Below are 23,572 nucleotides of genomic sequence, written 5' to 3'. Positions count from 1 at the left end.
CAAATCAAAATGTAAAATATAAAAAAAAAACTGATCCAGTGATGATCGGGCATATGCGATTGTTCCGCATAACCTATAAAGGCATTTTGATAGCCTGAGGATAAAAAAAAACATATATAAAAATATATTTAATAAAAAAGGTTTACACTGGAATTTTGCTGTGTGTTAGATATTGCTACATTCCAGTATCTGAACAGCCACTCTTATAATATACCTGCAGAATAGATAAGTCATATTTTGTGGGATATATACAAACCTAGGACCTTCCCTGTTGCTTCTGTCTTTTGGCATCATCCGTCATCTTTATGTGACTCATAGTGGTTCTAAACATGAACCTCTATATAACTCTTACATCTCTTGGGTTGGGTCTTAGTACAGGTTAGGGAATGGGATAGGTGGGGGAGGAGTAAGACTTGTCATAAGTACTGAACAAAGTTCAAGGAGTGCTGTCTAAAGAAAATAAAGGGTAAAAAAGGGAATATTGGTATATTCCTACTGACGTTTACTGTAGTGTGCTGAATATATAATTGTGGTTGGTTATACTAATATAATGCTATACTCAATATGTACTAAAGTCTGCAAACATTTTTTTAGAAACCTCTCTCTAGCAACACCATTCCCATCACAGACCAAGGAATCCATAGTAAGAGAAGCCATCCATATTTTCTTTCTATCCTTAGTCCTTTTTAACTTGCTTTCATGTCAATTGTTTCTATGCAGGAGCATGTTTTTTTTTCTAATAAATGTGCAACTAAGATTTGTAATCCTTTTTGTGGTCAAATCTTCATCTGAGTTAAAAATGAATGAATAGCATCACTCAAATACCTTTATTATAATGTACAAAGGCCATGTTTACTGAATTAATATGAGGCTTATTTTAAAAGCACTGTTCGTTTTCTAAATGTCTGTAAACTGGCATTTAGATGGTCATATATCACAGACATCTTTATAAAGCCAGGATATGGACATCTAAGGATATAAACCAGAAATGAGAAAAAATAAGTAATTGGCTGAACAGAAACATGCTAGCTCTCAATGTCAATAAATCAAAAACAATGATTTTTCCTCTTCGGGATGGTCTATCACTATCCAGCCCTATTGAACTTGAATCTACCCCAATTCTTACAGTCCCAACCATTAAGTTATTGGGGGTGAGCTTGGACAGAAAATTATCATTTCATGACCAAATCAGTTCAGTCACCCCAAAATGTTTCCACCGTTTAAGAATGATATGTTCACTTTCCAAACTATTAGATCTCTCGTCACTAAACATTTTAGTTCATTCGCTTGTAATCTCTTGTATTGACTACAGCAACGCCCTCTATAAAAGAATAAACAAAAAAGAAATTAGAAGGTTACAAATAATCCAGAATGCTTCAATAAACATCATTATCCATAAACGAAAATTTGATCATGTCACTCCTCTGATGATTAATGCCCATTGGGGTACCAGTGGAACACAGAATAGTACACAAGATAATGTTACTCATCTTCAAAACTAGAATTAGCGGCCAACCAGATTTCATTAATAGGCTTCTAATCCCTTATTCTCAATGCTCTCTTCGGTCCGTTAACCAAAACTAACTTTCAATTCCTTCACTGAAGTACATTAGCACGATGTGTTCTTGTATCTTTTTTGTAACAGCCCCTGCCCTTTGGAATTCTACACCACATTTTCTAAGCGAGGAAATGTCTCTAAACTCCTTTAGACTGTGATTGTTCTTTTAAAGGCACCTCATTCTTTTTAGTTTCATTTTAATCTTTTATTTATTTATTTCAATCTCTATCCTATCCCGTTCTCTCAGAAGCTCAGAACGGGTTGCAAGTTCCACTTTCAGTTATGTTGTTTTCCCCTCCCCTTTTGTTTTTCCCTTCTCCCATCTATTCTTTTAAAATATTGTAGTTCTTCCCTTATCCTATTGTTTCATCTTTGTTTGTAATTTATTTTTGTCTATTGTTACTCGTCTTTTTTGGATTTTTGTATTAAGATATGTTACCCTATTTTATCTTTGTAAACCGCCTTGTATGCTGATTTGGCGATATATCAAACGAAGAATTATCCATACAGAAAGGGGACGTGGTTTGGAAATTTGGGGTGGGCGCAAATTATAGACATCTATTCCCATTTCAGAAGGTAAATAGATGCCTGTGCACACAAAGATGGACATTGTCATTCAGACCTACTATTTAGGTCATCTAGGTGTCAGAAAAATGTTCCAACTGAGCAGTGCTCTATTTGAGAGATTAATGGAGGTCATCCTTTAATTCCTCAGTGATTAATGTGACCCCCAAAAGTGAAACCAGCAAGGGATACCAGGCTCTGTGACAGCTTTGGGAAATATGAACATTCATGTTTCTAAAAGAGTTTGCATAGTTTTTATAGTCCTGCATATTCTCGTTTAAGTTATCACTTTATAACAAGTGCTCCATCATAGACGCCCACGTAACTGTTTTGTCCCATTGACGTTTTAGATGTCTATTTTTCTAAAATGGACATCCATGCCACACATAACCAATGCATGACCATCCACTTCTCCATCCATTTTTCAACAGACACTATCTTGGAAAATCCTGCTCTAAAAAAACTAGCCCTGACTTGCACAACTTATTTCTGACTGGAATGTCCTTTCCAAAATGCCGCTCTATAATTTTAATTACAGCCACTGTAATCATCAGAACCTCTCAGGCAATAAGCCAACTCTCTGCTAAGATTCATGCCAAACGGCACTGTTTGAAAGCACAGCCTCAAGATAATGAAGCAAACAGCAGCTCTGTGGCTGGCAGACAAGAGCAACAATTTAATTTAAAGGTTGAAAAGTGTTTGGGATGACATACATATATGTAGTATTTTTTTGAGCTGGTATTTTCCACCCACATGCTATATGTATCATCATACATGTCACTCCCTTACCAGCTTCTGTTGAGCCCTGCTCAAAGTGATCTCTACATGCTGCTGTTTCATGCTGTTATGTTTCAGTCATGGCTGCCATTTAATAAACTCTTTTATTCCATTTCAGTTGCAGTAACCAAGTGCTACTTTATCCACAAGGTGGCAGATGACTACAGCTGAATAACTATACATGTTCTTCCTAGACCATTCCCTTGGTGCAAATGATGCTCTTTTCTGTGCTGGGCAGTTTTATAAATAAAAAGAATTTCTGGTCTGGACATGCAGAGCTGATTCCTTTTCTCCCCAAACCAGACCATACAGCTGTACTTGGACAATATTAAACGATGCCAAAAATGCTTGAAGACAAATTAGATAAGGAGTGGGCAACCTTGACACACAGAGGACCGCAGGCTACGTTATGTAATGTCAGAACCAGAAATACACAGAACTCAGTAGACCTCCTATAAGCAGCACAAATTTAACTAAAAACAATGAAAACAAACTGCAAAAAACTGTGCATAAATTATAGAGCTCTACAGTTTATGCACACTCATATTGCACTCAGACTTTGCTCATGTGTACTCTCTCCTTCAAACTACATCCCATAGTATTTAGGCACCATCACATAGAACAGCGTATAGCTAGAATATTGACATTTACATACATATCTGCCAGTGTTCTTCATGCCTGAACACTGACAGCCTCTTTACAGAATTATTTCTATAATGTGTACGTAATTCTATGAAAAATACAGGGCAAAGAAGATGAGGAGGAGATCATCATACTTGGCATACAATTTGCAAGCCTAATGCACTTCTGCTCAACTTGAAATATTTACAGTAAAACATATTTTCCATGTGCCACAGCTGTCAGAGGAAACAGCAAAAATTGTTTGTGCGGCAAGAAAAAACTGTTCCGTGGTGCTTTGCCATAAACATTTGTTTGCACCTACTAAGAATAAGTTAATTATAAAGAACACAGTTGTAGCAGAAATGTACTAACTGATAAAAGAAAGAGACATTCACAATGTACCCATCTCAGTTATGATGGCTGTATAGCTTTTTGATCCTTCCACTAAATAAAATTTACAGTTTTGTTAAAAATTATTATTATATATACATTCCTTGAGATTTGTGAAAAAGATTTACTCTCAGCACAGAATAAAGATGAAAAATACTGGGCTCTCCAAAACTGCAGTGAATACAAGGATGTTCTGGCCTCTATTCTATGAACTCCTGGAGCTAACTCAGGAGAGTCTTGGCCCTAAGGAATGCCATCCTGCAGAATTTCTGCCCTATCTCACATTCAGAAGATATATATTTGTAGGATGAATACTATATTGGATTGAATTTGATATACCGCTAGCACATGAGTATTAAGTGGTTTATAATACTACAATAGAAGTGGAGGTTACAACAAGAACAAAAAAAACTCCCCAAAATACATTAACAATAGGAGTTACATGTTTACAAACCATCAGAGAATAGAAGGTATGAAAGTGCAGGAGATGAAAAAGAGGGGTGGGGTAATGAAGATATGAGAATTAGAGACACAAAGATCAATAAGAATTAGTCATTGTTGTAAATGCTAAACACTCATACGCAGACTATGGCGTGTAATCGCATAGGGTTCCATAGTGTTGGTGGAACAGAGTTGATTTCAATTGCTTCCAGAAGGAAAGGTAGGGGATTTTTCAATGAATCCTTGAAGTATGGAGTTCCATAGATTAGGACTCACATATGAAAAGGCTTTCTTTCTAGTTGATTATAGTTTTATATCTCTCAGGCCTCGGATTTCAAATCGGTCATGTTGAGATGATCTTAGAGCTCTATTAGGTTGATCAATCCATGTTTAAGATAAGCTCAGCCAGACCTATTTTTACCCTACTGCATGCATGGAGACAGTCTTGATTTATTTTAAGGAATCTTTATATGGAAAATAGAATTACAGTATATCTTCCTGCATACAATGGGATAAACCCTTGAACTCTATGTCAAGCGGGCCAGGCCAAGTCATTCAGTCATCCTCAGCATATCAAGTTCACTACCTGCATACTCCTGTATCGAACTACTATATGAAATCTGTTAATTAAACCAATAACCCAACTCCCCCTTCATTCTTGAGATGCAAATTTAAGAGGGCTGTCGAGAACATCAGTTACTCATGGACTTAAGAAAACTGGGACAGGGACTGTGCTGATTCTCTTCAAAGACCTATGCATGTGACATCCCAAACCTAACACATGCAACACAGAGGTAGCAAGGCTGTCAAACATGTACAAATTTTATGTAAAATGAAACTGAAAACAAGGGGCTGAATAGGTGAAAATGTTAAATAGAGCAGATTTGCACAGAAAGAACAGGGGGATTAAGAATAAGTAACAAGAGAAATGGTTAGCTGATATAGCAAGACATATATTTGCAGTTATGAAGAAATCTCAATACTATTGGTCAACAGTAAGGTCCCCATCTGGCTATGCTTTTTTTCAGCAGAGAAAAACCAGACGTGAAACTAAGAAAAAAAACCAGAGTGAGCACCTATATTATTTATTAAAACAATAAATAATATGATCACGCAAAACCTGACATGGCCCATGTTTCAGCATAAATCTTCATCAGGGGTAAAAATATTAAAATATAATTGAAAAATCTCTTCTTAAGCCATTATCATCATATATCTGGAGATGTTTACTTAACTAAAAGACAGTCCCACATATCACATAACCACAATATTCAATATAATCATCAGTCTGTATAAAGATCTATAAAGATGCTCAGTTATGGATTTAGGTCAGTGTCTCGCAAACTCTCCAGAGCCGCTGCACTCTAATCTTGGGGCTGCGGTTGAAGGGCATCTGGAAATATGTGGACGTTGATGTGGTGACATCACACACATGCATGACATCATCAAATTGATGTCCGTGCATGCACGGAGGCCCTCCAGATGGGGTCCTGAGCTGCCAGTGGGGGGGGGGGGGGGACTGGAAAAGGAGAGGCGCAGGTAAGGAGCAGAGGCACCAGCTGACTGCCTATAGGACGTACCTCTTGGTGAGGCACATCCTGTTGGCAGTCAGTTAGTGCCTCTCTTCCTTGCCGACGTCTCACAGCACACTGGGAATCTTGCCACACCACAGCACACAGTTTGTGATACAATGATTTAGGCCCAAATTCTGTAAACGGCACCCTACAGCCACCTAACAATTGTTTTAATTGGTTCAATTGGCACAGTAATTGGCTATGCAGATTAAAAAGCAGTTTAAAAAAACCAGAGGCATCTAAGGATGCCTCTACAACTGGTGCCATTGTATCACCTAAGGAGGCGTCTTACATCGCCTAATGCCACTGTAGGTGTGGTTAACGCCAGAACTGTTGTTAGGCGTCATTAAGCGCATCCTTAGCTGCGACTCTTATCAAAGGTAAGCGCCAGCAATGTAGGCCTTTAAAAACCTGGCCTACATTGACAGCGCCTATCTTTGCCGAAAACCACAATTCTGCACACTGCGCCGTTGCATGATTGACACATGACCGGCAGTTGTTTTTTAGGTGGCCATCAATAACGGCACTCTTTACAGAATCTGGGCCGTTTCTCTGTAGTGGAAGCCACACATCCTTTTAGATCTTTACACAGACTGATGATTGTAACAAATACTCTAGTTGTGTGATTTGTGAAACTCTATCCAAGGAAAGCAAATTGTTTATGTTAAATAAACACCTGCAGATGTATGATGATATTGGCTTACTATGAATAGATTTCTAAATTATATTTTTATTTTACACTCCTGATGCACACATATGCCAAAACACGAACATGATGGGTTTTACGTGATCAAATTATTTACTTATTTCAGGATAGGCACAGTCCTGGTTTTATTCCACTGTATGCAAGGAGCCCTTGAACACCTAATCCTGTTTTTAGTAGGAAAAACAGACCTGTAAATCCAAGTGTACTGGGGGAGGAGGGTGCAGTGCAATAGGAGCACAGAACCATTAGTGGAGTAGCTTGTCCAAAAACAATGGCACCAGCTGGTTACTCTAGGAAATGATGATTTCAAGTACTAGAGATCATAATGCTCAAGTAACAGTATTGTAAACCCCAACAGTGATGTGTTGCCCTTTCTTCTTACTTACCTTAAACTAAGTAACATTTAGAGCAGGTCTTATTACTCATGTCAGATGCTTAATACAAGCCTAGACGTACTCTCATTTTTGGCACAGTGAAGATCCAGTCACTTAGCCTAATCTAGTCCGGTATCCAGAAACAGCACCTAGAAGACAAATGTGAGTGTTAATGCCAAGTAAAATGAACACACAACATACTACACGGTTCAGGCCTCATCCATAAATGCTTGTGTTTTGACTCAACCCCAAATCCCAGTGCATTCTGGTAGTTATAGTCTTACTTGCAAAAGTACCAGAATACTATTGTCTGGCAGTCTGAAAGACAGGATGAGTCAAGGCGCTTCAGCAGAGGCAGTTCAGGGTTAATGAGTTAGTGGGTAATGCATTTGATACACCGATGCCTTTTTGTGGTACAACCAAAAACAGCAGGGATAGATCAGTTTTAACAGCAGATATGCCCACCATGATGTCTAGGTTTTCATTCATTGTTGCCTCATTTTTTGAACTAGAAGCAATTTTATTCACTGGCAAAATATTTTTTTAATGCTAATTTTTTTCCTTTTGTGACCATGCATATTTACATAATAAATCATGTAATCAACTATAATACCAGACAGCATTCTTTTTTTTTATTATAAGAGACATATCAAGTGAAAAACAGCAGTTGCAAATTTTGTCAAAAAAAATAGGCAAGCGACAAATGCAGCCATACCTCTGAAAATGAATAATCATACAAAGTGTTCTTTAAAAAAGGGGCTGTATCAATTCCAATGCTGGTGAGCTCTGAATTTTAACAGTGTTGTTGATGTTAATTATATTATTTTGTGTTATTTCTCATCTGAAGAGACACATTTTTGTTTCAAGTCATTATATTGTTTCAGTGCATGCTAAAACTCTTTAGCCCATGCTATTAGTAAAGGACGTACATTGTGAAAACACAGCATGTGCTATAGCAAAAGGAACAAAACTTTATGCACGGGAAAAAAAATCAAAATCAGCATGTAAGAAATCAAACAAGGCAACCAGGTGATAAAGGCCCACCATGTCCTTAGAATATAAATCGCACAAAGTGGGGTACAAGGAGTCAGAGAGGGCCACCAGTCAATAAGCAGCTAAGAACAAGTCTTTTATTAGCAAGGGTAACAACAAACAGGGAGTCAACATGACTGTGTTTCGGTTGTAGAGCCTGCATCAGAAGTCAGAGGGTAATCTAACCCCTATAATATAGTGCAAAACGGACAAACTATGTCCAAAACCAAGACCGCTAATGGTGAAACCTACAGCACAAGAGAGATAGAAGCAGAAAAGTCTCATTTAGCAGATGTTAACCTTCAACTTTCAACTCTCACTACATACGTCTTCTCTGAACAAAAAACAAGTAAAATAAATAACCACAAACCTGGTAGTCAGGGAAGTGGGTTGAGAACCACAGAAGACAGTGTTGAAATCCTACTACTTCTCCTTGAGACCTTGGCCAAGATTACCCTCCACGGTCTCAGATTAAGACTTAGATCATAAGCCCTCTAGGGACAGGTACCTAATAACACAATAATGTACAGTCCATTCAGTCTGTCCATCAAGGTGGCCAGATTCATATCTAACACTCTGCCCAGATTACTCTTCATAATTAAAAACTATCATCATAAAAAGGGCAATCAACCTCATATAGGCAGTTATATGTACAGTCTTGGAACATGATACCATTGCTTTCTCAACTAATAATTTCCCTTTCCACACTAATGAAGATAGCTCACCTTGAGCTGCCAATGAAAATGCTAAATCCAAAAAATAAACCAGACAAACGCTATCTCTCGGATTCTATGTATGGCACTCGGAACTAAACACCCATGATTTATACGCAAATTAATTAACAAGTCCTAAACTATAAATAATGCTTGCTAACAACCAATTACTGAAGTTAATTGGCACTCATCAAAATTTGCATGTGCACCTGGCTGCATTGCACACTTTTCTATAGGCATGGTACCTCACTCTACTAGCATGTAACTCAAAAGGGAGAATACTCATGGGCATGTCAGGGATATTCCAAAGTGGCGCATGTAGTTACAGAATATGGCCTCAGTGCTCCTGACATTTACACCACATTTCAGCAGGTGCCAAGTCTGGCGCCTTATTAGGCATGGGAATATATGCTTAGCACGGATTCTATGAACCACATGAACCCTTTATAGCAGTGTTTTTCAACCTTTTTTGGGCAAAGGCACACTTGTTTCATGAAAAAAATCACGAGGCACACCACCATTAGAAAATGTTAAAAAATTTAACTCTCTGCCTATATTGACTATATATAAAGTAATTCTCTTGAATAGGAATCAAATAAACACAAAGAAAGTATTTTATAATTACTTTATTACGAAATAAAAATTATAAAATACTTTATTCAGTGTGAAACCTGGGCCTGTTTGGCTGAACACAAAGCTGATATTCTGGCTGGAATCGAAGAAAGACACACACGTAGCTCTTCGTCAACAGCTCTCAGTCTCTCTCTGTATTTGGATTTTATAGCATACAAAAATAGACAAATATACCCTCCATCCTTTTTATTAAACCACAATAGCAGTTTTTAGCGCAGGGAGCTGCGCTGAATGCCCAGCGCTGCTCTTGACGCTCATAGGCTCCCTGTGCTAAAAACCACTATTGCGGTTTAGTAAAAGGTGACCATATTGTAAAATATAGACAGCAGATATAAATTCAGAACTGTGCATAGTAAGTGAAGGGAAGTTTTCATCTCTGGGAATTTACCCAGTTAACTATTAAGTTATTTGGGCAAATTCCTTTGAAAACTGTGGTAATACTGCCTCCACTTTGCTAAATTTAAAATAAAATCATTTTTCCTACCTTGTCTGGTGATTTCTGGTTGCACTTTCTTCTTCTGACTGTGCATCCAATCTTTCTTCCCTTCTATCAGCCTGTATGCTTTCTCTCCTCCACACCTCATTCCCTCCCCCAACTTTTTCTTCCTCTCTCCCTGACCTTTCTTTCTTTTTTTCTGTTTCTCTTCTTTCCTTCTGTTTCCCTGCCTGCCCCCTTTCTTTCTTTCTCCCTGCCGTTCCCCAAGCCACTGCCACTGCCGCTGCCATCGGGGAACAGGACCCACCAATGGATAACAGGCCCCAAAGCCGACGCCGACGCATGCTCTCCCTGACGTCAATTCTACAATCGGAAAGGAAGTTCCGCCCAGCCAGGCAGCGATTGGCTGGCCCGAACTTCCTCTCCGACTGTAGAATTGACGTCGGGGAGAAGAAGACTTATCGGCGAGCTACTGGCGCCCCTGCCTCGGGCCCCCTGTCAGCTCCGGGCCCGGCGGCCCTGCGGCACACCAGGCAACATCTCGCGGCACAAACACTGCTTTATAGAATCACGCTTAGCACCAATTTTTTTCGGAACCAAATTTTGGAACGTCATTTATAGAATTTCCTCCTATGCAGGCAATTCTACAACAGGGATCCTCCAGTTAGGTTTGCTGAAAATGCAGGATAGTAGCGCATTTTATAATGACACTTGGGCATCCAGGTGTCATTAGAGAATACTAACATAAACCAGAATTAGCGCACATAACATTTAGGTGTCTACAACTACACTAGCTATAGACCTGCAGTAACTGTGGGTGATTAAATATGGCTACAACTTGAGTAACTTACAGCATTCTGTAAAATACAAGCACAGCTGGGAAACCTGCCCATGTCCCGCCTCTTTTGTAATTATGCATTTCACCACAAGCACACCCTTATAAAATAGAATTTACATGTGCAAAGGGATGTGTAACAGTGGGTACCTAGTTACAGAATTGGCCTTCACACATCTACCGTATTTCCCCGAAAATAAGACCTACCCCAAAAATAAGCCCTAGCAGGATTTTCGGGGTAGGTCTTAATACAAGCCCTACCCCCAAAATAAACCCTAGTCCCAGGATTTGCCAGCAGTTTCCCTTCCCTCCCTCCAATCCTTTGTGCAGCAGAACCCTTGAGAGAGCACTCCCCCTGAGCACCCGCACCCGCCACGCAGCCGAATCCCCACCCTTCCCTAACTCCCATCAGAACCCGGCCACAAGCCCTACTTACCTTCCTAAGCAGCGTCGGGCTGGCAGCACTCTAACAGGCTGCTTCGGCCTTGTCCATCTGTGAATTCACTCTGACGCGTTACTAATGACATCATCAGTAATGCGGCAGAGTGAATTCATGGGCAGACAAGGCCGAAGCAGCCCGATGGGGATTCAGCTGCATAGCGGGTGCTCGGGGGAGGGAGGGGGTGCTCTCTCAAGGGTCCTGCTGCACAAGGGATGGGAGGGAAGTGAAACTGCCGGCAAATCCCGGGACTAGGGCTTATTTTGGGGGTAACTGTGTGAAGGATCCTGCTGCACAAGGGATGGGAGGGAGGGGAGGGAAGCTGGGCAAGGGTCCTGTTGCACGCGGGATGGGAGGGAGTGGAGGAAAGATGCTGCACATGTGGGGGAGAGAAAGGAAAGAGGAAGAATTGGGGTGAAGGAGAGGAAGGGAGAGATGATCATATAACCCAAAAATAAGACCTAGTGCCTTTTTTGGGCCTAAAATTAATACAAAACACCGTCTTATTTTAAGGGAAACATGGTAGGTGTCCAAAACAAATAGCAGGTAAACAAAGAAATTTAGGCTGGCTGGCTGGAGGTAAGTGTGGGGGGAATGGAACCTCTAAACTTTCAAATATATACAGAGACGGGATGAAAAGGAAGATGAATTTAGGAGAGATGGTTGCATGTACCCCCTTCCCTCATCTACCTCCATTATTGGCTACTTAATACAAGCTTCTAGATATCAGAGAAACACTGTGATAGGTACAGTACAGTAAGTAAGGCTGTGGTGTCAGAGAAAATTTCTGTGTTACTGGAGTCGATGAAAATGTGCCAACTCCAACACTTCACTCCTAATAAAGTTAAATTGTATGTCTTACAACTATGATAATGCTTAAATTTCTTATTTCACAGATAATAATTTGATTAACCTATTTGTTTCAGAAAATGTTTTACGTTTAGAATCTATTTTGATATCAAGTTTTTTGATGATTACAAAATTTAATATATTTATTATATTTATATTGGCACCTAAAGAATCACACTGGTACAAAGTCTGTCCCTGTCTTGTCCCGTCCCAGTGAGCTCTGTCCTCATCCCCACCCCATCACTGCGAGCTCTGTACCCATCCCCACAAACTCCTATATAGATATATAAATAAAGGAGTCAGAGTCGGTGAGAAACCATAAATAAAGGAGTCAGAACGTTTTGTGTATGCAGCAAATTTGCCTATACTGCTTGCAGATAATTTTGTTCTGCTTCCTTGATAACAAATTCCAGCACTGTGGTGCACAGAGCACTTTCTGACAGGGGCTTATTAAAAACTGCTGAAAACTTGGAAGAAATTACTGTATTTCTGCCCTGCAACGATCTTTTCCCCATCTCTCCCCACAATGCAGCCTGGTAAAAGATCCAATTAGAGAGTAAGAATTGTGCTGATGGTAGCCCCAAGCTGCTGTGTTATTGGAGAATGATTGACAATGAAGAGAGGGTGAGAGGAAAATGATTTGCTGCATTATCTATTTTTCTCCTCCCACTCTCCACCCCCTCCTCCAGCCTGTTAGTAACTGACGACAGAGCAAAATTCACTCGATATTATTTTACTGAAATTTCCTTCAAGATTTTTTTAAATATTTGAATGGAGAGCATCTATTCTTATAAACATATAGCAACGAGATTTATATTTTTTTTTGTGCGTGTGTAGAATCAGTTGCAAAAAAATGTCCAGCAGATGGATCAAGAGTATTTGCTAAGAGTTGGGAATAGCACACCGACATCTTTGCACCCAAAATAGGACTGAATTTTCAGAGAAAATTACCCAGTTTCAGTTTGAAAATTTGCTAACACTTGCTTGAGTATAGAAATCACACATACAGTAATTTGCCCTGTTAAATCTACAGATAGGTAAAGCAGAGAAACTATGCACATTTGAATATTCAGTGCACACACATACTTTTCTCCTCCAATTAAATTAGCCCCTTTCCTCCAACAGAATTCCTATATTTACAGTGGCTAAATATAAGCTAACTAAATAGATCCATTCCAAAATTGCTTTCATATATCCAATTAATAGTTAATCTTTTAAAATCAGAATAGAGTTGGAATATATTTTAAAATGGTTGTGTCTTATTTTATATACCCCATGAAAACAAATCACTGCCTTTCTGGAGAATGTTTCTTATTTAAGGCTGAAGAAGAAAAGAAAGAACCTAAGGAATTAGATTATTTCTACATGGCTTTTGGCTTCTTTTTAGGCATCTGTGGCCAGAGTATGTTCAAAGGTCTACTGGGAAATTTTCACGAGCCATTATTTATCTGTCTAGAGCCAAGACTGTTTGGTTATGGTTTCAAAAGATGGGGTTTATGTTGCCCGTCTGTCTTTTCAGTTGATGGTAAGGATAGAAAAAGAAATGTTTTGAAAGGGGTGTGCATTGCAGACAAACAGACTATAGATTTGTCTCCTCTAAAGTCATAATTCGCCAGCTTAACATTCTCTCACCCACCTACCATTCCATCAGCCAATCAAAAAATATTGTTCAATATGCCACAACAGCAGAAACATCAAAATAGTCTTTCTGCCTCAGATGGCTCTTTCAGCTATTACTGTCTATGGAAAAATATCATACAGGTATAACTGGGACAAGATCATAAGAGAAGCCTTATTCCTCTCCCAAAGTTTCTTGGCAATTATTATTCTTATTTCAGGACTAGCATCTATAGGCTTGTATTTTCCTGCAAAATCATTCTTTCTGCTAAGAACAATATTCACTCTAGTCGGCTCCTACCAGGATTTCAACTTGCTCAGAGAAACTTGCTTATAATATACTGCATTAAAGGTTTTGTATGAGTAAATTATTACCTAGGATGTCAAGAACTGAATGCATGGATCTGCAATGGTAAAGGAAAGGTTGCAAAGTTTCCGATATAGAATGTATGATTCTCTAAGGAGTTAAATTATATGCAAAATTATAACTAACCAGCCAAAATAATCTGATTTGTAAAAGACTCGATAAAAATATCAACCCTCAAATTGGCCAGACTAATGAAAATTGAAATTCACAAAATGCTGCATCTATGAAGTAAAAGGTATACTGGAATGGCCAGTGTAAACAAAAGCATTGAGGCTAACTATATATTCTAATAAGTATATCTCCTATAATTAAATTCAAATATTCTTTATTTTTAATTTGAGACCATTAAACAGTTCATAAACAGCAATCCAGCTGAAATGTATTTTGGGACTGTGTAGGAGGAAGACTTATTTTCCCATTACTTTTATGTGCTCATTTGCTTTGCTCAATGTTTGCACAGAAAGCACTTTGGATTTGTACATTGCAGGGTAATCCAGCTACATCAAGAGCTCCTTTTAATAAGGTGCACTAGCTTTTTTGGCGTGCGCAAACCACGCACTAAATGAAAAATACTAACGCAAGCTCTATGGAGGCGCTTGTGATATTGTAGCGTGCTAAAACCACTAGCACACCTTAGTAAAAGGAGCCCCAAATCTTTCATAACCGAAAGGAGTATAAAGACAACATAAGTCTGCAAAGGGTTAATATGATGGGGTCATAAGATAATAAAGTCAAAAAATTCTAGGTTTTACCACAAGGTGCCAGACCAGCAAACAAATGGCTATTTCTTTAACACACAAAAAAAAATTTGAATAGATTCTCTAAACATCTTCTGTAGAGACACTCTGATACTGAATGCATTTAGCTCTGCATTAAGTTCCTCCCTAAAAATGACTGCAATCAAAACAGTAAAAATAAAAATAACTGATTCAGAAAAGGACAAAATATACCAGAAAACTTGTGCTTAAACACTGTGATTTCTGGTAACAATTCCAAATATGCATTAACACTGTATCACTACTTTTATTTTTTGCAATGAATGCAAATGATTTGCTAACAACATTTTAGTATCCTACTACAACTAAGGTTTTCTTGGTAGTCTAATTAATCAAAGAGCAAAGATGGGATTCCTTCAATAGCCAGAAATGGAAGGGTATACACTGAAATAAATATTACATTTTCACCCTCAGTTGAACAAAAATGAAATTATGCTTACGAAAAGATGACTTTCATAAACAATTTTCACAGATTAAACTTCATTAGGTACATATTAACAAATGTCTTGTTTTATTTGTTCAATCATCAAAATTATATATTAGAAATTATGCATGAGACAAAATAATTGTTGTAATGTCTAGAGCAATAGCCCTTAATCCCACAGTTTAGATCTCATCTCAAACACATACAACATCTGTGTTACTGTTCTTGTAACACATGTTTTTATTAAAAGGTAATTCATATTTTAATACATAAATGTTTCAATATAATCGGGGTAAAAATAAATCTCTTTCTGGTGAATAAGTTTACAACATAAAAGACAAAAATATCAAACATCTATTTGTTTCGGAGAAAGGTTTCTTTAGATCATCGAACAATGGAGAGAAGAATTTGATTGCAACACATAAAGGAAGTCAGAAAAGAAGTAGAAGAAGGGTGCACTTCTAGAGGGTAATGGTTATAACACTGACAAATTCACTGCACTCACATCTCTGCTAGACCAAAAGGAGGTCAGCTTGTGTGAAAGGGTTGGCACCGATGTTAGCAGTCAGCTCTCTGCATTCTCCTTTGTGAGAATATGCCTCTAACATTAATGACATGCAAAAGAAATAAAAATAAAAATGCACAAATCAAGAGCCAAGTGAGGGAAAAATCACCATGAAAACAGTGGGAGGAGTATAAGGTCAGAGAAATAGAAATTCATTACTTTCATGCTCTGTCAGGTTTCTGCTAACAGCACAATTGGAAAGAAATGCAAAATCTTATTTTAACTGGCATTCAAATGAAAGCTACACTAACATAAAGGTCTGGAGCCCTGCCCCAAAAAACCTTGACCCCTGACCTCCTCACCATCAAAAGAGTGTGAGAGGAGCAAATCCAGCCTAGCATATGAATGTTTTATGGAACATTTCTGGTCTTCTAGATCTAGTAAAAGAAATAAAGAGAGAGACTATATTTTCAAATTTTACAATTCTGCTTCTTAAGAGTCATGTGACATGTGTGTGTGTGCGTGTACGTACACTAACAGCCATGTGCTCATGTATCATTTCACTCTGAAATCTGAAAGAAAAAAAAAAAAAAGAGTGTGTGTGTGGATTTCAACTCAACCTGCCTTGGTTTACAATGCATGACATAGCCTGCGAGAGAGCATGAGAACCGTCTCCTTTGAAAAGCAAGGTCCTCATACTTGGCCTGTAACCATGGAAGCAGATGCTTTTTTCGCCTACCTCTCTGCAGCCACGAGCTGCGCCCTATTGTTGAGAGGGGTACGCCTTGGCTTTTCTTCATCCTGACCGAACTTGCCTCTTCTTCAAAGGGCACGATACAGCAGGTCATTGGTCTAGACTGCTTGCATGGTCCAGAGAATAGCCTTGATGTAACCCTTGCTCCGTCTGTGCCACACCACCAGCCGTGCGACTGTAGACTGTAGGGGGACATTGGAGATCTGTATTTGAAAAGCAGTCCATCCGATTTTGCCATTGTGCCTTTTCATTCATCGATCGAAAGAATATCGAACCTTCTGTCGTTGCATGTGTGAAATAGATAGCTTAGCAAGCACTTTTCTACCCAGACTCGTGAGCTGGGCCAAACAAATCATCTTCTCACTATCTTCCCAAGTATTTCTCTTTGGAATGTATTCATTTCTTATTTACTTTAATGAATTATTGACTCATGTTAAACCAACGTCATGATGACTGGTTAAATTACTTGACTTCAGCCAACATGACCTGATGTCCACGTTAAGGTTTGAAAAATGCATTCAGTTCATTATTTGATAAGGTGGTATTAGCCCATATCTGCTTGAAATGGAAGAAAATACAGTTTGGAGATCAAAAGTTGGTAATTGTCTATTTATTTTAATTTTTTAAAAAGTAATTTTAAAAAGTAAGAGGTGAGCATTAAAAAGACCATCAATACGTATAAGGGTATAGCATGGAATGTAATTATATGTAAAAAAATACTACAAAATTTCATTGGCTAAAAATCTCGTTGCTAAGTTTTTGAACAATATATATATTTGCATTGTAGTCATAAATCATTACATAGCCTAAAAGGCACAATTATTTTTTTTTATAAAGACTGCTTCAATTCAGTTCAGTGTTTTTTTTTCCTTCCCCTCCTTCCCTTGGTAAATAGGATGAGATACTAACTAACACACGATGTGAATAAAACTCTGCTCAACATTAGGTAGACAGGTAACTGTTTTGTGAAAGATACCGCAAATGATCAGTTTTTCAGACTTGTTTATTTCTGATCTGTTAAAAAAAAAAGTATGAATCCAGAAATTAAAGCATAGCCAAGTTTTAATTCATCTATAAAATTTGCACTATCTTTGGAACAAATAATCTTACAGCTGTCAACACCTGCTAATCCTCAAACAAGCCTGCCTGTGCAATACTTCAGTCGAATTCTGACTGCATCAGTAAGAGTCCTCTAGATTTTTCAGAGTGCTCTTCAGCCAATACTGTCTCTACATAATATTAGTATATGTGTGTGTGTGTGTATATATATTTTTTTTTTTTTTGAAGCAAATAGTTTGTCAGACTCCACTGACCGCATGTTTCTCTCTAACTGTAACAACTGAAGGGAAGGTGCACCAAGTAATACAGAAAGTTATTGTGACAGATGAAACATAATGCACGATTGCTCTTCTTAACCCATTTTGTAAGTAGCAGAGGATTATTCCAAGCTAATTTTTACAGCAGTGTGGGTATGCTCTCCTTTACTCGCACAAGGAAAGACTGCAGGCCGACACCAGTTACGATACTGCCGAAGAGTGGTTTTGTTATAGAGGAAATTAAAACCAAAGGGTCTGAAGACAGAGGAAGGAAAGCATCTCTCCAAAACTTTGCAGTCAGGATTATCTGGTGGGACTGTGATAAGTGAGTTTACAGTAACCTTGTATTTCATGCTAGGAAAAACCTATTTGCCTGCCATAAAGCCTCCAGCAAATTAATCATGCTAGCACATAGAACATGTTTATTTTAAACCTTTTTAACAAAAGATGCAGATAAAATGATGCAGGATAAATGAGAAGTATTGTTACAAAAATCTTATTTAGGAAAGATCTGTAAACTGCTCAGAACATGAATACACACTATTTTGAATTTAAAACCTTAAATCTTAATTGTATAAGAAAGCATAATATATTCAGAAATGTTTTTACAGAATGAATTTAAGGTTGAGGACTTTGTTATTTGTATTTGTGTAAAAACAATCTGTAAATATAACTTTTACTTGCTGGTTGTTGTATATTGTATTTTTTTCTCATTAGAAACACACAACAACCAGTCCTCAAATTTTTACAAAAATATACAATATTTGCTTTATTGTTACCATTAAATTTCTCATTCCCGAGGGTCAAAAAATTCTATGATTGCTTTCCATAGAAAAATCATATCTACCATGTTTATCAGCTAACAAATGGGATCAGGTAGGGACAGGGGGTTGGAAACAACAAATTCAGAAATATATTCACACACTTTAAAATACAATAGAGTTTGCTAACAGAAAGAGATACTCTTCTTTAAAAAAAAAACAAACAAACCTGTATGCTACTAAATGGAAAATAATATTCAAGTATTCAAAGTGAGATATAATTCTTAATTTAGAAAGTTATACATGCCCATAAAAAAGGTTGTGTTTGCTTTTATTTTTTTAATTTAATATGAACTCTGTAAGACATGAAAATAAATGTTATGTTCCATGTTTCAAGGTTTGTGTACAATTATGTGAAATATTAAATAAATATATTGCTTCTCTGTAGATATCTTAAATACAATAGTTTTTACACAATACATATCTTGTGTTCAGAAGGATGGTTTATTCTTAGCAAAGTTATATAATTTAAAAATTTTAAGAAATAACTATCGATGCAATGCTTTATCATAAAAACAAGCAAGAAATGTGTTTATTAGTGTTACATATAGATCATATAGATTTTTGGTTCATTTGAAAAATATTTCACTTTGCTTTTATTTTGATGCCTATTGGGTAGTGTTTAAAGATTATTAGGTAACTAAAATGCAAGTATTTAATCAGAGACCAAACAGATTTTAATGTGCCAGTCTGAGATGGTTTTCACACACCTTAAAAATACCATGCAGTCTCTTATTAATATTACTATTTCTTGTAATTTTTGCAAATATTGAGAAACCTAATAAATTATATAGAGTGAAAAGGCACAAAGACGCATGGGAAGTGTCCACAATATTTCAATTTGTGTTCCAATGTCTCCAAATGGAACACAATATTTTGGTTTATTATAATAACACAGTCTAGAGCTAGCAAGTGACTTTCAGTATTGGGCTGCAGTTATAGATGTGAAATTCTTAAAAAGAACCATTTTGAAAAACATGAAAGCAAAAGCACCAACAGGGAGGGAGGAAGACAAATCATTCAAACACTTGCAAACTTACTGAAGGCTATTAACTATATAGCAATATCATACAAAAATCTGTGAGTTGTTTTATCAATTCAGGATATAATAAAAGGAGATCTCAAAAGGAACAACAGTTCCTTAACATACCTTTCACTCATATTATTGTAAATAAGCTGTAAATCTAAAATCTAACAACAGATTTTATATTGTTGATAGAAGAACATATTTAAGAAAAAAATGCACTTGTGTAGCACATAATCATTTTAAAGTTTATTTAACTAAGCTGTCCATGCTGTGAACATTAGCTGGAGCCTTCACTGGTGAGGCGCTGAATTTACAACTATTTACCCCATCATAAACAATGATTCTAAGCAAGCCAGCTAGTCATAAGGACCACAACCAACATAAAACATTTCACATTCTCTTCATATCTGTTATATTTTCATTTCTGAGGTTTAGTTCCTTTTATTTATATAACAAACAGTATAGATTTTAGCACTGTATAAGTCATAAGTTCTAGAATAGCTATTGATAAAAATAGGAGCTGGTCTACCCCATGTAGAAGCAAAATACAGCTACTGTATATCCCACATATTCACTTAGAATTAATACAGTGCTAAGTGCCTATTGCAGGTATATCTATGTACAAAATAGAGATGTGTACAGGAAAAAAAACCCCTTTGGTTCATTTTTCAGTTTGTTTAGGCTTTTTAACCCAACTTTTTTTTGTTGGTTCATATGTTCATGTTAATAAAGAATTTTTTAATATACATTAGTAATGTTGAATGCATGGTAATCGATTTATTGCAATTACATTCACAGATTAATGCACATTAAATCAGCATACACTACATTATTACATTAATGAACATACATCCCTAGAACACAGACTATAAAGGCAGGTATTTAATAGTTGCAACAAAGAATTATTTCATATTCTACTGAAGACTATCAACCTAACTAAAATCAGAAGCAAAGTTAATTAGGTATATTCCCCTAATATATCCTCATATCCCTGGCAGATTTGGCTTCCTTGGATTCTGCTACAAGAATTCAAGTTGATTCCATTTCTCTACATTATTTATTGTTTTCCACCCTTTAGGTCTAGTTCCAGGTGATCCATCAGGACTGCATGCAAGGAACAGAGAAGTTCAGGAGGCAGCACTAAGACGGACTGCAGAAGGCCAGGCTTTGATTCCATCAGACAGGCTGGATCAGAGTCAAAGCTGCCACATACTGTGTGAAGAAATGCCACCCTGGTGTGAACAAAGGGTTTAAAATGGAGTCAAGAAGCATGCAAGCTCAAAGTCTTAAGCTCTTCCTGTGAATTGTTCTACCACAACCTGCAGGATATCAAGTGGGCTGGAAAGAATAGAGAGCTCTGGGGAACAACAAAACAGAAATGTGAACAGCAAAAGATAAACAAAAAATATAAAGGTGTGGGGGCTCATGCATGTGTGCATTTGTGCAAATCTCTTCTCCCCCAAAAATGATGTTTGGTTTGAAGGTTCAGAACATAACGCCATTACAAAGAATCCCAGTACATTTCCAGCCATGTCTGCCCTTTGTTCCTCAATTGTAGTAAGAAGCAACCATCAACAATCCAAGTGATTTATTTTACAGTTCTCAAAATATGGCAAAAGAAATTAGAATAATCACTATTCGCAATTTAAAAAAAAAAAAGGCAAATCCTATGTGACTTCAGCTATCGAATCACTTGGAACAGATTAAACAGTTTTGGTAGCTTTATGGAACTCTCATTACCATATTTTTTATATAAATTGCTAGACCTTTTCCCTAGTGGCAAAAAGATTCCTTCTGCAATACATTTTGCTTTTCAAATGCACAACAAAAGCAGAGCACTTGTCTGAAATGAATAAATTATTCTTTACTATACAAACTGGTGCTAAAATTAAAGGCAGGTCTTGGTAACACAGAATAGCACTCTAAGCAGCCTTTTATATTACAGTATTTCCAATTGAGGGGTCAGTGAAGACAAAGGTGTTAGACGCCAGCATTTTGACAATCATTGGCATTGTTAGGGATTTCTTTATTAATTTGATCTTCTCCATAATTAAAAGTGAAGACGGTACTATCCTAGGCAATATGGAAACTAATTAATTTAATAAGTGTGATGTTGCATTACACAAAAGCTGAAGTAGTAAGACATAACCTGTTTTCTCAATAACATATTCTGCTCAACCAAGAACTACGTATATGCATTACTAGACCCTTGTGGGCTTGTTCATAAGACAAGAAAAAAAAACTTCCGAGGTGTAGAAGGTAATACAACAGGGCGCCTAGGACAGGGGTAGGCAATTCCGGTCCTCGAGAGCCGGAGCCAGTTCAGGTTTTCAGGATATCCACAATAAATATGCATGAGATAGATTTGCATCTCAAGGAGGCAGTGCATGCAAATACATCTCATTCATATTCATTGTGGATATCCTGAAAACCTGGCCTGGCTCCGGCTCTCGAGGACCGAAATTGCTTACCCCTGGCCTAGGATAAGAGGGTAACCAGTCACCTATTTCAAGCTGATTCTATTATTTTAAAGAAGGGAGAGTCAGCTGGGAACCCACAGGACCTACTGTGTAGGCACTGGAATGGGCACCTAGCGGCTGTTGGTGTTGGTACTGTGAAGCCCCATTCTACCATCAAAAGACTATCCAGACCACGGAGATTCCAAGAGCCAGTCAGGAACCTGCAGTACCTACTGTGCAGGCAGTGGAGTGGCCATCTAGAAGCTGTCTGTGTTTGTGCTGTGAAGCCCCATTCTACCATTAAAAGGCTGCCCAGATCACAGAATGCGGCCACAGGTCCAAAGGGATGGGTACAAAGGGGCAGGTTCCACCCCTTCGGAGCATCGGAGGAGCAAAGAACATGTTATTCTGCTCCGCTCAAATGGAGAAATGGAAGAGTGTTAGAAGACTATGGAGGCAACAGTTGTTAAGGGGATTTTCACCTACAATCAAAAGTGACAGTGTTGCCTCCAAATATGAGTCCAACATTTTCCCTCAATGTCTCCCTGTCTCAGCTCCTCCCATGTCACTTCCTCCTTGGGAGGTCTATGAAGATTAAGGTGGCATTGACACTGTGAGGGAGTTTCCAGCAGGGGGAGTGGTAGCATCCTATAGACTCCCTCAATGACCAAAATTGCATTCACAATTTTTATTGCTATATATAGAATGAGAGGAGATATGTTGTTGCTAGTGGTTTGTGAGAATTAGCAGTCCTTTTACTAAGGCGCCCTAGCCATTTTAGCGCGCGCTAAATACTAACGCATCCATAGACTATAATGGACGCTTTAGTGCACGCACGCCAACGGCTAGAGCGCCTTAGTAAAAGGATCCCTAAGGGACATTAATACTTATTTGGAAGTCTTTAGTGAAATAAAGACAGAAAGAGTAATTCTATAAGTTGACATCTAGTTTTAGGTGGTAGGAATGTTTGTAAATGACTTTATAGAATATTAACTAGTAGAAGTACGTGTTATGTTTTGATGAGCAGTATTTCACTAGTGGGTGTGTACATGGCAGAGTTTGGGCGAAGCATCAAAGGTGCTCATAAATAATAGAATACTGTAATTTAGGTGTGTTCCTGGCTAACATCTAGGAACGGGCATTTACCGTATATACTCTAATATAAACAGAGGTAACCTCGACTTGAATATAAACCAGCAGTGCCTTGCCAGGCTCTGCACCCTGTTCCCTCTGTTCTCCCTCCCTTGCTGTTCTACCAGGCTCTGCATCCAGCTCCCTCACTCACTCACTCCCCTGCCAGTCTCTGCACCCAGCCCCCTCCCTCCCTGCTTTTCCCCCTCCCTATGCCTTGCAGGCCTCCACCAGGCCTGCCGTGAGACCTGATGGTCCAGCGATGGCCGGGGCAGGAAGGATCCCTCCGGCCTCCTGTCCCAGACTAATTCTAATTATTTTTATCTCCCTCCTGCCTCCCCCACATTCCTGTCCCGGCCACCGCTGGATCACCAGGTCTCATGGCAGGCCCGGCAGAGGCTTGCAAACAGATTCAGAAGGGGGGGGGGGGGGT

General features: G+C 38.1%; 1 long non-coding RNA gene across 7 annotated transcripts in view; it reads right to left on the bottom strand.

Moving 5' to 3' along the window:
* LOC117359550 overlaps nucleotides 1–23,572 on the bottom strand; it is a 449,501-nt gene that overhangs the window by 264,207 nt on the left and 161,722 nt on the right. For 6 of the 7 annotated variants that reach the window (XR_004539261.1, XR_004539263.1, XR_004539258.1 and 3 more), the window contains exon 3: nucleotides 7,018–7,154. This is a non-coding gene — a long non-coding RNA (uncharacterized LOC117359550). Of the gene's footprint in view, nucleotides 1–7,017; nucleotides 7,155–8,407; nucleotides 8,546–23,572 lie in introns of all 7 variants that reach the window. The other variant, XR_004539260.1, reaches the window with a different exon arrangement.

This window comes from Geotrypetes seraphini, chromosome 4, assembly GCF_902459505.1.
Source record: "Geotrypetes seraphini chromosome 4, aGeoSer1.1, whole genome shotgun sequence".
NCBI lineage: Eukaryota > Metazoa > Chordata > Amphibia > Gymnophiona > Dermophiidae > Geotrypetes > Geotrypetes seraphini.
Note: the sequence above shows the minus strand (reverse complement) of the source record. Positions and strands in the feature narration are given on the sequence as shown.